Consider the following 18,742-nt stretch of genomic DNA (forward strand, 5'->3'; position numbering starts at 1 on the left):
ACAAAATAACTGTTCCGGCTTTGAACCACTATAAAGGAGTAGAATGCTATCTGAAGCAGACAAAAGCGGAATACTTCACACACGATATTGCCGCCAACAAACCTATGAAGGTTGTACTTCGAGGACTACCCGACATGATGGAAGCCGAACTAAAGCAGGCACTGTCGGAGGCTGGACTAAAGCCTTTGATGGTATTTAAAATGAAGCGCATAATGCGGACAAAAAGTTTAGAGATCAACTGTACCTGATTCATCTGGAGAAGGGCTCCATCACCATGAGTCAACTGAAAACGATTAAATCGTTATTTCACATAATCATCGAATGGCAAAAGTATAAACCGGTACATCGGGATGTCACACAGTGCACGAACTGTTTGAACTACGGCCATGGAGCGAGGAATTGCCACATGAAAAGTCGGTGCGTGAAGTGTGCCGAACCACACAATACCAACGATTGCCTACTAGATGACATCGCTGTAAAATGTGTGAACTGTGATGGCGACCATCCATCTACTAGCAAATCGTGTCGCAAACGTGCTGAGTTCACAAAAATTCGACAACAGGCGTCCCGCAAACAATCAACGCGCAAGAATGTTCCACAGAAGGATGAAGTTAATTTCCCACGGCTCCCACCGAAGAGGGATATTCCGAATTTGCCGCCACTTCCTCGCAGCAATCCAAAGACTTCAGCCGCTGGATCTCAAAAAGAATCTTCCTCAAGAATCCCTCCTGGATGGGGCAATAATCAACCACAAGCAAAGGATGACTCTGGTGATTTATTCTCTGCTGAACAACTGATCGTCATTTTTGAAACAATGACAACAAAACTACGAAACTGCAGAACGCGGTTAGAGCAAATCAACGCCTTAGGCAAATTCATCATCGAATATGCAATATAATGAGTTGGTTATAGTAAATTGGAATGCTTGCTCACTCAGGAGCAAAACTGCTGAATTGTCCGACTTTCTTCAAGAGAAGAATGCCGATATTGCTATTTTAACTGAAACTCATCTTAAACCTGAAATTTCTATTTTTATTTCCAATTACAGGATTCACAGGCTCGACAGGGCAACTACCAGAGGAGGGGGAGTTGCCATTAAACGATCCATTCAGCACAGGCTTCTGTCAGCCTTTAAATTGCAACTCATAGAAGCCATCGGAATTGAGATTACAACGACGATGGGACCCATCATCATCATTGCAGCGTACTGCCCCAAACAAACCAATCTTCGAGATGGTACGTGTGCATCATTGAAGCGAGATCTGGCTATGCTCACTCGACGACAAAACAAATTCATCATTGCTGGGGACCTGAACGCACGGCATGAGCTGTGGGGAAACAGAAGACAGAATCGAAACGGATTCGTACTTGCCGAAGATTACGAAGCTGGACAATACAACATCTTCGCTCCGGATCAACCAACGCGACTTTCCAGATCGGGAGTTCATTCCATTTTGGATATATTCATCAGCAACATCGCTATAGACAGCTCTCCGGTTGTCTTCAACGAGCTCTCTTCTGACCACTTTCCAGTAATATTGACGTTGGGATCTTCACCAGAAACAGTGCCTATTCAACCTCGGAGGAACTATTATCGCACCGATTGGGTCCAATTTCAACATATCGCCGACCAACTTATTAATATCGATTTACCACTTGATTCCCCGATGGAAATCGATGCAGCCCTATCTTCCTTCCAGCATTCAATCACAGTCGCTCGTGATAGGACGGTTCCAGTACAACATATGCCGAGTTCCTCTCTTCAAATCGACAGTGTCACCAAGAAACTCATCCGACTTCGGAATATCTACCGGAGGCAGTATCAACGAACTGGCATCCTAGATAGGAAGACTACTTATAACAACTTAAATAGGATAATCCAGGAAAGGATATCTGAGCTTCGCAACAGGAACTTCCAGCAAAAGCTTCGAGAAATTCTCCCACATTCAAAGCCTTTCTGGTCCTTAACGAAGGTGCTTAAGAAAAAACCGAAGCCTCTGATGTCACCCCAGGACGCAGCTGAAGGAATACCTTTAATCACACCAGTAGAGAAGGCAAATGCGCTAGGCCAGCAGTTTGTGTGTTCTCACAATTTAGGACTCAACATTGTTAGTCCATATGAAAGAGCCGTTGCTGATAGCGTAGCTGAGGTTGACCAATCAGACAGCTTAGTTCCTGAGGAAAGTAGAGTCACTGCGAATGAGCTGATGGCTTTTGTGAAAAAATCCAAAAATATGAAGGCCCCCGGTTTCGACAACACATTCAACATTGAGCTGAAACATTTGAGTATTCGCTCATTTGTCTTCTTAGCTAAACTTTTTAACAGGTGCTGGGAGCTTGGTTACTTCCCTTCAATGTGGAAGTTAGCTAAAGTTATCCCAGTTTTGAAACCGGGGAAAGATCCTTCCTTTTCCAAGAGCTATCGGCCCATCAGCTTACTCTCTGCCCTATCCAAGCTGTTTGAAAAGTCAATACAAAGGCGAATTCTTGCTTTCGCAGATGAACAGGATATATTACTGGAAGAACAGTTTGGGTTCCGAAAAGGAAGATCCACCATCCACCAACTCACAAGGGTTAACAACGTCATCCAGCAAAACAAATCAGTGTCCAAAACGACTGCCATGGCAATATTGGATATTGAAAAGGCATTCGATAATGTGTGGCACGATGGACTGGTGTTCAAACTGCATCGGTATAATTTTCCCATGTATCTTATTAAAATTATCAAAAATTATCTTGCAGATAGAGAATTCCAGGTTTCTCTGAATAATGCACTTTCAGAAAGATTTACTATTCCTGCTGGTGTACCCCAGGGAAGTATCCTAGGTCCCATTCTATACAACATTTTCACATCAGACATCCCACCTCTTCCAGGTGGTGGTGTTCTGTCACAATTTGCTGATGATACTGCCATTCTTTACAAAGGTCGTGTCATTAATGCTCTGAAAAATAAACTACAGACAGGTCTGGACGCTTTAACGGAATATTTTACAAGCTGGAAAATTGTGATCAATGCAGCAAAAACTCAGGTCATCTTGTTTCCACATTCAAGATCTCCAAAACTTGTTCCATCAGACGAATGCAGAATACGATTCGGTGATGAGGTCATTCAATGGTCCGATGAAGTTATCTATCTAGGACTCACCTTTGACAGACATCTGATATTCAGGTCACATGTTGACAAAATCGTTCAAAAATGTAGCATACTCATCAGGTCTCTGTATCCGCTGATTTGTAGAACATCTAAACTATGCCTGAAGAATCAGATGGCTGTCTATAAACAAATCATCTACCCCGCAATTGAATACGCAGTCCCTGTTTGGCGGGGTTGTGCACGAACACACAAACTTAGGCTTCAACGCATTCAAAGTAAGATCTTAAAGATGATTCTAAATCTACCCCCTTGGACAAGGACTAGTGAAGTACATGAGATGGCCTCCCTGGATATACTAGAACAAAAATTCGAACAATTCTGCACGAAATTTGAAGAGAGGTGCTCAATCTCTGAAATACAAATAATTCAAAATTTGTACGTATTAGGTTAGGGATAGTTATAAGTAGGTAGACATTTTATAAATAATTAAAATAAATATTATGATTAAACATTAGTATGTAAAACAAGAGTAACTAAAACACCTAATATTAATAACGAATCGTATGAACAACAAAGATGAAAGGCCAAAGGGTCAAAACACTTGTACTGTAAAATGTTGATGTAATACACAAAAATAAGATTAATAAACAGATATTTATGCAAAAAAAAAAAAAATGCGAAAATCGATCATTTCTTTTCGTGCGTTCGATGGAAGCAGACGTCGTGGGAGTGGAATCATCAACCAGCAGCGACGGAGAATGCACCTTCTGCGTGGTTACAACCTCAAACGCTCAGGTCGCATCTCTCATTCGCTTGCTGGCCATCAAGGCGAGAACCAGCAGCGACTGAAACTGGATTCTGAGTCTGTTATTGGATCTAAATTTAGGTCTTGAACTCAGGGTCCAGTTCTCTATTCCAGACTTCTATTCGGTTCTTCTTAAAACCATAATAATACTCCTAAAGAATTATGCAGAATTTACTTTACTGTTCCTCTATACAACCCATTTTTGTCGTGAATACGACTTACTTTACTATGGGGTGCCTTTTCAAAATTTACCCTCTGAGAGAGTGATAAGTTTTCGATCGTGAATATCTATTTTTGTGTCTAATGAATCAACATAATTCTTGCGACATGTCGACATGGAAATATGATCACAATTTTATGATAAAATTTTCATTTTTGTGACATAGTCTCAAATAATTCAAAATTAAACATTTCTGAAATGTTTGGTATAAACGAGTATCAAAGAGGATAATTCATAAGGCGCGTTTGCCTTTCTCGTATTTTTAAAGCTCATAGCTCAGTGATCTGTGAAAGGATTTATATAATCTAACTACCAATAGAATCGAAATTTTTCAATTTAAACGTGTATAGCAAAAGCATTGAAGTATTTCAATAGTACACTATTGAAAAACCTGTCTCATTTGCTCCATGTCAACACCAGCCAATCAGAACGCGTTCTAAGGAAGAGAACAAAATATCTGCTGCTGTACAACAAATCGTCCGGGAAAAATGTTCCGAAAAGTGGTGAATATCGCAGTGAGTTCCTCAATTTGGTCCTTGTGAATGATAGAAACGAGTCCCTTCAGCATATTGATAGTTTCTTTCAATAAAATATGCAAATCCGAAATGAAATAATCGACATTAAAATTCTGTATGCGGCTATTTTTATAGCCGTTAGGACCGCCCATTAGTGAAAAAGCTACAAACGAAATCAGGTAGAAACAAGCCTCTCAACAAAACTTGAATCAGTTTGGATTGTATCGCCACTGCGAGCAGATGTGTTTTGTGTCGTCTGCACGCTTTCGACAAGAGCGATTACGTCACAGCTGCCAGTCATTAGCATTGGGAAAAAAAACAACGATGGAGAGCATTGCACAATATCAGCCGTTCTAATGGCTCTAAAAGTTTTATAAAGAACTATTAGGATTTGTTGTTCGCAAATCGTAGGGAAATATCCTCAGTTTACTACAAATCAAGAACAGTTTGCTTAGATTTGTGCACTTTTCGCTGTGTGAAACTCACAGTAATCGAGATCAAGTGAAGCCTTCTTTGTTTTTGCGAAAAATGTTCCAGAGTTTAATGTCGTAGAGAATTACGCAATTTGACTTTTCTGAATGCTAGAAACGAGTCCCTTCAGCATATTGATAGTTTCTTTCAATAAATTATGCAAATCCGAAATGAAATAATCAACATTAAAATTCTGAATGCGGCTATTTTTATAGCCGTTAGGACCGCCCATTAGTGAAAAAGCTACAAACGAAATCACATAAAAGGAAATCTCCTAACAAAAATTGAATCAGTTTGGATTCTATCGCCCCTATGAGCAGATGTGTTTTGTGTCGTCTGCACAGCTAGTTTCGCTTTCGACAAGAGCGAATTCGTCACAGCTGCCAGTCATTAGCATTGGGAAAAAAAACAACGGTGGAGAGCATTGCACAATATCAGCCGTTCTAATGGCTCTAAAAGTTTTCTAAAGAACTATTAGGATTTGTTGTTTGCAAATCGTAGGGAAATATCCTCAGTTTACTACAAATCAAGAACAGTTTGCTTAGATTTGTGCACTTTTCGCTGTGTGAAATTCACAGTAATCGAGATCAAGTGAAGCTTTCTTTGTTTTTGCGAAAAAAGTGAAAAAGGGGAATGCGTGCATAATTCATACAATTGATATTCGGAAGTGTTAAGGAACATGTCAGTTGTTTTCGTATTCACGACACCCAGTTATGTCTCTGACATTACCCACCCGCCTTTTTTTTTACATTGAATGTTTATTGTTTTTTTTTTCGTTGAAAAAGTCGCCAATGATTGCTAGATCTACGATTGAAGTTTGGCACACAACGAGTTGCATGAGTGCTTGGTCGTCGAAGAAAAGAAAACTAGATCGTAGAAAAAATCGTTTGGCGCGCAACGAATAGTTTTGTGTTGGGATTTTACATGCATGCTTGATTCATGTTATTTGTCATTTCGAGTCACGTGCTTAATTGGATATCACAATTATTGCATATGACTGTTCTAGAAAACCGCTGTAGGCAGGAGAAAAAGTTTTGATATCGTTGATCAGTTGATGGATTGTGTGTAATGGAGTAAGATAAATAATATTGGTCATCGTGAGCGCGAGTTAAACAAAGAAGAATTTTTTTGATTAAATCAATAAAGAGATTGTTCTGTAGAAGCGCTAATATCAAACTAATAGATTTTCCTGGCTTTCTAATGATTTAGCGCACATAATAAGTGGCCATTTGATAACAATGTTCAATATGATTATCATAATGGATTTATACTGCCATTTTATATTTCATATTCTGGGAAGAATGTTCAAATTGGCAAGATCAATATCAAATTAAAATTTAAGCGACGTCTCTCTAAGCAACCGAAAGTTCCACAGTACCTGACAGGCCCGTATGGGGTTTCAAGAGAGGGTTCAAAAGAAGGGAGGCAGATGCTCAAGAGGGGGGGGGGGCTTCAAGGAAGGTAGAGATTCAAGGGTGGGGAAGGCGCACAAAGTCAAGTTATTTGCACTTTTATATAATAGGTACCCTATTGTTCATGGAACCTAATGTTGAAAATTTTTCCATTTTTGTGGAGAGGGGGGTGAGGCAGGGGTGTGTATGTAGTTGTTAAAACCCCTAAAAACCCCTCTATGCACGGGCCTGGTACCTATCCACTTTATTAGAGCCCTAAAGTACGCGTGACACTTTTTGGCAACTTGAATATACAGAATAAGTTCTGAGAAAACTTTCTTCCTGCTTAAAAACTGTACAAGGAACTGCTTCAAAGTATAGTCTGTTGCGTCGGGTGAACATTCAATTATGAGTAATTCATTAAAACGGACTGCTCAGAATGGTTTGTATGCTTTGTATGTATATGTTAAGTTTATCAATACAAAACTCTGGTTAGTGAGCTTTTTTATCCATTACCGAAAGCAAGAATCACATCTGGAAGAGAAAGCGTGGCACCTTATATCAATTATGTCGAAACCATTAGAGAGAGATTCTTTATTGACTCAAATGATGGGATGCATTTGCTCAATTTCTTCCCCCACCGGGTTCGTACATCAGAAAAATTAGGAAAACTTGCCGGAAAAGTGGGAAAAATCCAAAAAGTGGTTTTGTATGGACAATGGAATTTTCCACTGAAAAAGTCGCCAATGTTTGCTAGATCTACAATTGATGTTTGGCGCGCAACGAGTTCATAAGTACTTGGCCACTGAAAAAAAAAGAATACTAGATCGTTGAAAAAATCGTTTGGCGCGCAACGATTGGTAGTGGAAATTTCACATGCATCATTTCGAGCCACGTGATTAATTGGGTATTAAAATTATTGCTTGCCAAATGACTCAATGACATGCATTTCTATGACTGTTCTAGAATTCCGCTTTAGGCAGAAGAAAAGTTCCGATATCATTTACCAGTTGATGAATTGTGTTCAATGGAGTCAAATGAATAGTATTGGTCATCACGAGCTCGAGTTTACAAATCTGAAAATTTTGTTGAATCATTGCAAAGATTGTGCTGTACAAGCGCTAAGACCAAACTAAGACTTCCCTCGCTTTTTGCTTTCCAATGATTTAGGTTATACTAAGCGCACATAATAAGTGGCAATCAGATATCAGTGTTCAAGATGATTACCATAATGCATATTCCGTGAAGCATGTTCAAATTGGTAAGATCAATGTCAAATTAAAATTTAAGCGTCGTCTCTCTAAGCAACCAAAAGTTCCACATTACCTGAGAAATATTCATTTTATTAGAGCTCTAAAGTTCGCGTGACACTTTTTGGCAACTTGAACGTACAGAACAAGTTCTGAGACAACTTCCTTGCTTAAAAGCTTTACAAGAACTGTGTCAAACTCCAATACATTGTATTTCTTTGGTAATTTTCTCATTTTACCAAAGCTTGGAAAACCTTGCTCTAAACTGGAAGATGTTGCAAATTTTTTGTGAGTTATTTATGATTGTTCGTGATTCGCAGCTCACAAAAGGCTTTGTTTACATCGCCGTCACCCGACAGAATCCAAGTACCGGTGAACTAAGGCAAAAATTGCGGCAGTACCTAAAGTGCAACATCAAACCTTCGTCTTTCGGGTTCCATGCTATTCATGATGAACTGCATTACCAGCTGCAAACTGTTTCGAAAAGGTCACCCATCTCACATTTCGTCTTAATGCCCATTGATCTGCGCATTGCTGCGAAATGTTGAACAATTCATCCAAATGATGAATGGGGTGCGTGTTGCAAACAAACGACAGAACAAAATAATCATAATATTTTGGTCAAATTTATTTAATCCACAAAGTCCAATCTGGTGTCATGTCACACTGACTGGTTGGAATAATTGCCAACAATTTGGCTTGTCAGGTGGTAATCTCAATCAGGATGACCTCTAAGAGATGAGAATAAAACAATTCAGACGGCAGTTCGCCGCTGATTAGATCTAAACGAAACTCTAGCCACGCAAAAATCCCGTACCACGAAGCGATCATTTTCACACCATTCGGCGAGTTCAGCACGTTTAACCTGTAAAGTGCCACACGGAACCACCCGCGATCCCATTTCAACCAGAATATTAGTTGATTTTCTGAATTCGATTGGTTAAAATTTGGTACAACTAATCGATTGTTGTTTTAACTAAACTGTCATTTTTGTTTTTCGATTAGCAGAAACGATGGTTGAAACAACTAATTTAACTGTTTGAAAAAAAATGCTGTCAATTAGTGAGGACACATACCTTTCAATTTCAACAAATATTTTAGTTGAAAGAACTGGTGTTGTTATTGAAACAAAATTCTGTTAGTGGAAAAATAAATCGGTTTTATTTGTTTTGGACATGAGAATTGAAAGTGAAAAAAAATGAGTATTGAAAGATGATGCCTTCAAACGGTTGAACTAAAGTTATGCACTGATAATTTTAGTCAATTTATATGAGCTTGGGTGCATCAACCGTGGGAATTGGAATTTTGCGACGGCAATTCAAACGCGCCATTCAATCGCAGCGCCTCTGTGTGTTTGAAACCCTTCGCTCCTGTTACTTTTATAAATTAAATTCATGTTAAAAAGCGTTTTATTGCTAATGCATGAACATCATCATCGGTATCAAACAGCTGGAAGTAAAACAGTCTGCAGGAAGTAAATCAATGATAGAATTTGAAGCATAAAATTTTTGCGCATACCTGAAAGATTACGAGATGATCATTCATTAACATTTTCTAATTTGTCACCAAATCTTTTTCATCTTTTTTTTTTTATTCAATATTATAATACAATTTTAAGGCACACTGCTTAAGCTCTAAGATGCCAAGGGTGTTTACTAATCTTAATTACGACTATATTAAAACTAGAATAGTATCATTATGTAATGCCGGTGAATTGGATATTGCATGAGGGTCTCCCATATGGCGTTTGCAAATGTCCATGTTGGCCGCATCCTTCGGTCCGTGTGGGTCCGCGGGAAACACCCCCAGGCTACGAAGGCCCGGCGGGTGGCCCGCATGCTGGTCATCGTCTGGAGCGTAGGACCGTAGGCGGTGATGGTGATGTTACGAAGAGATGAGAAAATAAAAAAGTAAATATTTTGAAAACCGAGGTAAATAGGGGGTATGGAAACAAAATGTCTGAAAACTACAGAGATCTAATTAGTTGCCATCGAGATGGTGAAGAGACATGGAAGGGGGGAACGAAAAGTTAGTGACAAAAAAAGATCTTGTTAGTTCCAATGAAGATGGTGGACAGGGACGGTGATCGAGAGAATCGGGCGGATGTTAGTGTCGAACCTGTAGGTGGAGATTATACTTTCTGAGCGAGGTATAACAGATTACACTTGGATATTAATGTGTTTGAGGTACTGGTATATAAGAAGCATATAAGAGATATCCCGACTAGCCAACACATCTCGGACCGGAACTTCAGGTGGTCTACCTCGGGCCCTTAGGGAGTCCTTTAATAAAGACCTGGCGTCACGATACTCCGTACACGTCCATACGACATGCTCGATGTCCTGATAACCGTCACCACAAGCGCAGAGACCGCTCTCCACGATTCCAATACGCCGGAGATGCGCGTTGAAGGTGTAATGGTTTGACATGAGCCGAGACATTACACGAATGAAGTCACGACTCACGTTCATCCCCCTGAACCAAGGTTTCGTCGATACCCTAGGGATAATGGAATGCAGCCATCGTCCCAGTTCGCCATTGCTCCATGAAGTTTGCCAACTTTCGAGAGTTTTCTGACGAGAGATACTGAAAAATTCATTGAAGCAGATTGGTCTTTCATAAATATCACCTTCTAATGCGCCCACCTTAGCCAATGAGTCTGCCTTTTCATTGCCTGGAATGGAACAATGCGAAGGGACCCAGACTAACGATATTAAATAAGACCGTTCAGATAAAGTTCTCAAATGTTCCCGTATTTTCCCCAGGAAATATGGGGGATACTTTCCTGGCTTCACTGCGCGGAGAGCTTCTATTGAACTTAGACTGTCCGTGACAATGAAGTAATGGTCTTTGGGCAAGGTTTCAATGATCTCGAGGGTGTACTGAATAGCAGCTAATTCTGCGACGTAGACTGAAGCCGGATCACTGAGTTTGTACGAAGCGGTGATGTTCTGATTGAAGATTCCGAAGCCTGTGGACCTGTTGATGTTTGATCCGTCAGTGTAAAACATCTTTTCACAGTTGACTGTTCTAAATTTATTATAAAAAATATTTGGGGCCACTTGAGGGCGCACGTGATCCGGAATTCCACGAATTTCTTCTCTCATGGATGTGTCGAAAAACACAGTAGAATTAGTAGTATCCAAGAAATGAGCACGGTTGGAAACAAACGAAGAAGGATTAATATTCTGAGCCATGTAATCAAAATACAAGGACATAAAACGGGTCTGAGAATTGAGTTCGACAAGCCTTTCGAAGTTTTCAATCACCATCGGATTCAAGATATCGCATCGGATTAGCAATCGATATGAGAGATCCCAGAATCGGTTTTTCAACGGTAAGACGCCCGCGAGCACTTCGAGACTCATCGTATGAGTCGACTGCATGCAACCTAAGGCAATACGCAAACAACGATACTGAATTCTTTCCAGTTTAATGGAATGGGTGTTCGCGGCGGATCGGAAGCAGAAGCATCCATATTCCATTACGGACAATATCGTTGTTTGGTACAGCCTGATCAGGTCTCCTGGGTTTGCACCCCACCAAGTTCCGGTTATTGTGCGAAGAAAATTGATTCTCTGCTGGCATTTTTGTTTCAGATATCTAATGTGACATCCCCAGGTGCCTTTGGAGTCGAACCAGACCCCGAGATATTTAAATGTGAAGGCCTGAGCTATGGTTTCACCCCCTAGTTGAAGCTGTAATTGTGCTGGTTCTCGCTTTCTTGAAAATACGACCAGCTCAGTTTTCTCCGTAGAGAACTCGATACCCATTTGAAGAGCCCATGTCGACAAGTTGTCGAGGGTATCTTGTAATGGTCCTTGGAGATCGGTAGCTTTGGGTCCTATAATGGACACAACGCTGTCGTCGGCAAGTTGTCTTAGCGTGCAAGATGTGTTGATACATTCATCAATGTTGTTTACGTAAAAGTTGTATAAAAGGGGGCTTAAGCATGAGCCCTGAGGAAGACCCATGTAACTGAATCGTATTGTCGACAAATCACCATGTGCAAAATACATGTGTTTCTCGGACAATAGATTATGTAAAAAGGTGTTCAAAACCGGCGAAAGACCATGCTGGTGCAGCTTCTTAGATAGGATATTTATAGAAACTGAATCAAAAGCCCCCTTGATATCTAGAAATACTGATGCCATTTGTTCTTCACGAGCAAATGCCATTTGAATTTCGGTTGAGAGCAACGCAAGACAATCGTTCGTTCCTTTACCCCTGCGGAAGCCGAATTGTGTATCTGAAAGTAAACCATTAGTCTCGACCCAATTGTCTAGACGGAAGAGAATCATTTTTTCGAACAACTTCCGGATACAGGAAAGCATAGCAATCGGCCGATACGAATTGTGATCGGAGGCTGGTTTCCCAGGTTTTTGAATGGCGATAACTCTCACTTGTCTCCAGTCGTGTGGAACAATATTACCCTCGAGGAACTTGTTAAACAAATTCAGCAAGCGCCTTTTGGCAGAGTCAGGAAGATTTTTCAACAAGTTGAATTTAATTCTGTCTAACCCCGGGGCCTTATTGTTACACGACAAGAGCGCAAGTGAGAACTCTACCATCGAAAACGGTGTTTCGTTTGTATTCGAAGTCGCGGCGCGGGATATCTTCTGTTCCGGAACAGAATCAGGACATACTTTTTTAGCGAAATCGAATATCCAGCGGTTAGAATATTCCTCGCTTTCGTTCGTTGTGTTTTGGTTGCGCATTCGTCGGGCTGTGTTCCAAAGAGTGCTCATCGATGTTTCTTTTGTTAATCCGTCAACAAACCGTCGCCAGTAACCTAGTTTCTTTGCTTTAACTAAGTTCTTCATTTGCTTATCTAGCGCTGCGTAATTTCTATAATTATCAGGTGTTCCATATTTTCTGAACTTTTTGAATGCTAAAGATCTTTCCGCATTCAGTGATGAGCACTCTTTGTCCCACCACGGGTTGGGAGGACGAATGTTAGTATTCGCGCCGGGTATACGTTTCATCTGAGCTTGAATCGCAGTGTCGAGAATCAAGCCAGCCATAAACGTATACTCTTCCTCCGGAGGAAGTTCTTGTGTTGTTTCTAGTTTCTCAGATATCGATATTGCGTAGCATTTCCAATCAATATTTCGTGTGAGGTCATACAAAACATTGATTGTTTCCGATGGTCTTAATCCGCTGGCGATTGAAATTACGATAGGCAGATGATCGCTACCGTGGGGATCAGGGATTACCTTCCACGTGCAATCCAACCGTAGCGATGTCGAGCAGAGGGATAAGTCCAGCGCACTTGGTCTTGCTGGTGGTGCGGGAATTCGTGTCATTTCTCCCGTATTCAAGATTGTCATATTGAAGTTGTCGCAAATATCATGGATCATAGCTGATCTGTTATCATCATGAAGACAACCCCATCCCGTACCGTGAGAGTTAAAGTCTCCTAAAACTAACGTCGGTGCGGGAAGAAGTTGCATGATACTGCTGAGCCAGTGGTACCCAACTGAGGCTCTAGGGGGAATATAGATGGAAGCAATACAAAGGTCCTTGCCTTTAATTGTGACATGACATGCGACAACTTCAATACCTGATATCGAGGGGAGGTTAATTCGAAAGAAGGAATAGCACTTTTTGATCCCCAAAAGTACTCCTCCGTAGGGATTATCTCGATCCAGGCGAATAATGTTAAAATCGTGGAAGTTTAGTGATACATCAGAAGTTAACCAAGTTTCGCACAATGCAAATGCGTCACATTTCAGATTATTTACTAAGTATTTAAAAGGATCTATTTTCGGGATGATACTTCTACAGTTCCACTGTAAAACAGTGATCGAATCCTTGACCTCGTTCGAAAAATTAGCCATCGAAGGAAACGATTGCTGAGAGGAGGGGCCATTTTGCAGTCAGCTGCATCAAAAACATTTTAACTTTTGGCAGGAAAGTCATCAAAATACCTTTTAGGGGGTCCGAAATGTTGAAGACGGAAAATATAAAGTCCACAATGTCACTGAATTTTACAAGTCCAGCACTTGATGTGTTTTCTGGTTCCTTGGGGACTTTCGGGGTTTTGGGTGTCCCCGGAAGTGTTGGATATTCTTTCTCCGATTTCAAGTCTCCGGAACTAGGAGCTTTTGGCTTCTTCTTTTCGTTTTTTTTACCAACACTTCCTTCTGCTGTTACTTTTGGAGGGCCTTCAAGAGATATCTTCGAACCCTTTCTAGGGAGTTTAGGAGATGATATATTTTTCCTCTTCCTAAAACTACGAGGGACAGTTGAAGATGTACCTTCTTGAGGATCGTCAGAGTCGCAATCGTCCGTAGACAAACAGGTGTAGGGGTTCTGTTCAGGTGGTGTGGCGATTTTCAGCATTTCTGCGAACGAGCGGTTTGATCGTTGCTTGAGAGATCGTTTCAAATGATCTCCACGCAATTTATACGCAGAACATGCTGTGAGGTCATGCGGGGCCGCCCCACAATAAAGACACTTTTCAATGTTTCTGTCGCAAACGCCATCCGCATGACTCTCTCCACACTTCGAGCAGCGGGGCCGATTTCCACAATGGGAAGCTGTGTGTCCTAGTTGTTGACAACTAGTGCAATTCATTACCCGTGGTACGAAAAGTCGTACAGGGAGACGAACCCTGGCCAGGAGAACGAATTTCGGCAAAGCCGAGCCGGAGAAGGTCACCCGATACGAGTCCGAGTGGGGATAAGACTTTGTCCCATCCGCGGCGATCGATACTGAATGCAAACGTTTGCAGTCCAGTATCTTGACATTCTTAAGCAAGGGATCTTTAAAACATCCGACCCCATGTTTGAGAATGTCCTCGCATGTCAGACTTGGATCCGTGATCACTCCGTCTATCTCGACTTCGCGAGCTGGTATGTAGACGCGGTAGTCCCGCGTAAAGTGGTCGTTTCGAGCGATCTCATTAGCATGTTTCAGACTGGTCAACGAGACCCTGAGCTTATCGGGACGAATTTTTGAAATAGATTTCAATGTTGCATATTTCGACTCCAAGTCTTTAGATATTTTCAAAATATTAAGCGGTTTATTCTTCTCTTTGGTCCGAAAATAAACCACATAAAGGCCGGCCGAGGGTGAAGGCTCTTCGGGATACTGTTTAACCCGGTGAGTTTTACTATTTGGGGCAGATTTAAAATCTGTTTCCATTTTATCTTCGGGGGACAGGGGAGAATTTAATGGACTTGCCATAGCGCGGTTGAGGTTCCGCGCAAATTATAGGGGGAGTCAAAATATAAGACGATAAAGGGACACGAAGGGAAAAAATATTATACTTAGCTAATGATCCGTAGCAACTCGGCCGCTGAGGCCAAGCGTTAGTTACAACGACCTCCGAGAATAAATATGCACACAGCACCGGTTCACGGCACCACACTAAACGTCGATTCACTGTTCTTATTGTTTTAACACAATAGCACCCGGCACTGTCTAACGGTATTTATTGTTTATACTGTATTGATCTACCGCACAAGCTCACGACAAAAGATCTGATATTAAATGACCTTGAAACGGATTAGAATGGATTAACGCACAACTGCTCTAATGCAAACTACCATCCGATCGATACGACGGTCACGAAAGGAATGAAATCTTTTTCATCTTGAACAAGGTTAACTTTATCACAACATCGCTGTTAGATAAACACTTGTTATCATAAATTTCTCAAATCGAATGAACACAATTTCACAAAACGCTTTAACCATCGATGTTGTTTTCATTGACATTTTGAAGCGACGCGAACAGATTTCAACTAGAAAAGTTGTTGATTTTGCATTGCGATTATTGTTTTGCTTTCAACTGTCTCCAGTATTTGACAGCGTTCAAAACAACATATTTTTCAACTACTTGAATATATGCAAATCAAAAACCATTTTGGTTGAATCAAAAAGAAATTAGTTAAATCAACTATCGCAAAAATCAAAAACTGCGATATCGCAATTTTATGATCGAAGGGTTCTCCGTGCAGAAAGGGCTTCCTTATGATTTGTAGCGTTAGTACCAGTTGCAACTTTCCCATAGCTGCATCACTTAACCTTTGACGCGGGCTTCATAGAACATCAATGGGCGAAAGATCCCATCGAACAGCACAAACGCAAAATCGAACGAAGCTCTGAAGCATAATTGGATCAGCCCAGTCAAGTTTCATGATACAGCAATAGAATCTCGCCCCAAGAAGTTATGAAATAATAGCACCGGTGTTTTTTTTTTCAATTACATAAATTGGGTCAGAGGTGTAATCGTCGATTATCGGATTGCATAGTGAGCCAGCAAACTAAAACAGGTTCAGCTCAATGATGGCCACATCGAAACTATGTACAACCGTTCCATCCTACAAATTCTTACGAAGTCACTCGATGCGTAAATTAGAGGCAAAATGTTTCGCAGCGAAAAAAAAAATCCTGATTTACAAATGAGATGCACCAAAAGCGGATCTGCCGAGAAGCCCTCTCGATTGGAAAAGGAAAAATGCCAAAGTCGATTCGATGTGCGCGATTAACCGGCACCTGAGGCTAGCAGTCACTTCGAAACAATTCGGAGCGTCATCATCGCCTACGAAGGTGACTGGTACCTCGCACTTGGCAAAACGGGAGGAGCCCTGGTTGGCAATGTACGCTACGGTAAGGTGTGTCTATTGGATGAGGATCATCAATATCGCACGGATCGTTGTACTACCGTGAGTGACGGGCGATGCACAGCAAGCCACAGTATAGATACCGGGTGTCAGAATTGATGCAGTTGGAAAATTTAAAAAATCGCCTGGATTTTTTTTTTGCTACCGCAATCTTTTATGGTATTTTTATGATTCATTGGAAAATCTGTCGATCTTAAAATCAACTCAATCCAGAAGTTTTATGAAACCGATTTTAACAATCTTAGTATCATTTGAAACTGCTATTGTAATCGTAGATACTTCCGATTCCAAAAATATAATCGTATAAATTGTGTAAATGACAAATCACGTTTTTTTCTATATGTTCTTTTTTCGGAAAGTGGCCAATAATCAATTTCAAATGTATTATTACTGATGGGATATGGGGCGTAAGCGAGGAAGCCTGCTCTTATGACCTAACCGAATAAATCTGAATGAACTTTTGTAGGAAATTATCAGCCCAGAGTCGTGACAGAAATTATCTCAACGAATAAAAAATGTTACAATGAGATTATTTCAATAACAAGAGAAATGCATCATCACACCACTGGGTAAATTAGGGAAAAATTATACAGAATCGGATTGTAGCGACGTGATAAAGACTTGCAGTAGACATTACTTTAAAAATGCACGTTTATTTTGGTACATTGTTCTACTAATAAATCATCTATTTCAAGTAAAACTTCATTTGTTCCTCGTAAAACGCTTTGGATTCTGAAATGAAACGAAGGTTACAATTTTTCTGACATATAACAGAGTTGATAATCATTTCTCCGAGCAAAATTTCGAACAAATCGATTGCCTCTCGTGTGGCTAACGGCGCGCAAAAAAAAACCGCACCGCACCGAGTGCAAACGCATTTTATACATGGTATACACATTTTTCACAAGTGATTTTTAGATAAAAAAAAATCCTTGATCAGAAAACTCACTGCAGAAAAGTTCAGTACTGATTTTTTGGCAACGCGATTCTCACCGAAACTGATTTCGCATGACAAACAATCAGCTGTGAAAAGTTCACTAGCGAACATTCTGCTCGAAGATATTGAAGAAAAAAGTTCGCACATTGAATATATCTGATATGATATTCAAACAGAAGATGCCATGTCATTTAGCTTGAATAATGTACGCAGAAGTAACAGGAGCGCAGACCACCGCTATGCCAATTCAAACGCGCCATTCAAACACTGCGCCTACTGCGTGTTCGAGACTTGCTGACAATGCTGCGCTCCTGTTACTTCTATGACTCAAATTCATGCTAAATAGCGTTTTATTGAGTTTAATCTGGAATTAAAACAGCCTTTCGTCGCTATATTTACTATTAGGAATGTGGCAAAAATATGTTAATCACGCTACGTGCATTGAAAATATTGCAGTCACTATTTCTCAGTTGTGGTTCAGTTGCGAATTCATTCAGCAGAGTTTTTTTTATTGATGAAAATATAAAAATTAAATCTTGTACGAATCACTTCGGCGTCGAACTGAATCGTAGTGAAAATTTAGCATTGAAATATCATCGAAGACTCTTCTTTCTGTCGATTATCTTCTTCCTGTCGATTATCTTAACCGAATTAAATCTTCGCTTGATTTTATGTTGAGACTCTGAGAATGGCCGGAAGTTAAATGATCTGACCGTAACTGCGGATTGTAGCACTCTCATTTATGACCTTTATAAATGTCGATTTCTATATTCGCTCCATTTTGTTCATACTTTGATGTATTTTCCGATCTTGTTTGAAGCGAAAACCGCACTGCGAACGGTGGACTTAACAAATCCAACGGTGCGAAAGATTAACTTAGTAGATTAAAAGGTAAAAATCGTTAATTTTTGCTGGCGCAGACGGCTTAACTTTTCCATCCGTCCTGCAGCAGAACTGCTCACAGTGCGAATTAGTTCAACACTGAAGCACTTTTTGTGCAGGGCTTTCTATTTACGTGATTTCGTTCGCACATTTTGTCAAAGGGGCGGTCCTAAGGGCCACAAAAAATATCAACGTACGGAATTTCAAGGTTGGTTACTTTATATCGGATTTGCATTTTTCAGCAAAAGAAATTGTCATAGAACTACTTGGGATTCATTTCTGGATCTTAGGGTTGATTTTTGGATTTTTTTTTTCGATACTGAACACTGTTCGATGCATATTCCTCAAACGCAGTAGCTGAATGTTCAACCCGAAACTGGACCAGAAAGTTGTATCTTTAATCATGGAGAACAAATCAATGTCAATACGTGATTTGGTCAAAAAAGCAGGAACGAGTGTCAGAATGATCCAGCGTATCAAGAGGAGAAATCACCTGAAGACCTACAAGAAGCAAAAAATTTCGAAACAAAGTGTAGAACAGAAAA

This window comes from Malaya genurostris, chromosome 2 (assembly GCF_030247185.1).
Source record: "Malaya genurostris strain Urasoe2022 chromosome 2, Malgen_1.1, whole genome shotgun sequence".
NCBI lineage: Eukaryota > Metazoa > Arthropoda > Insecta > Diptera > Culicidae > Malaya > Malaya genurostris.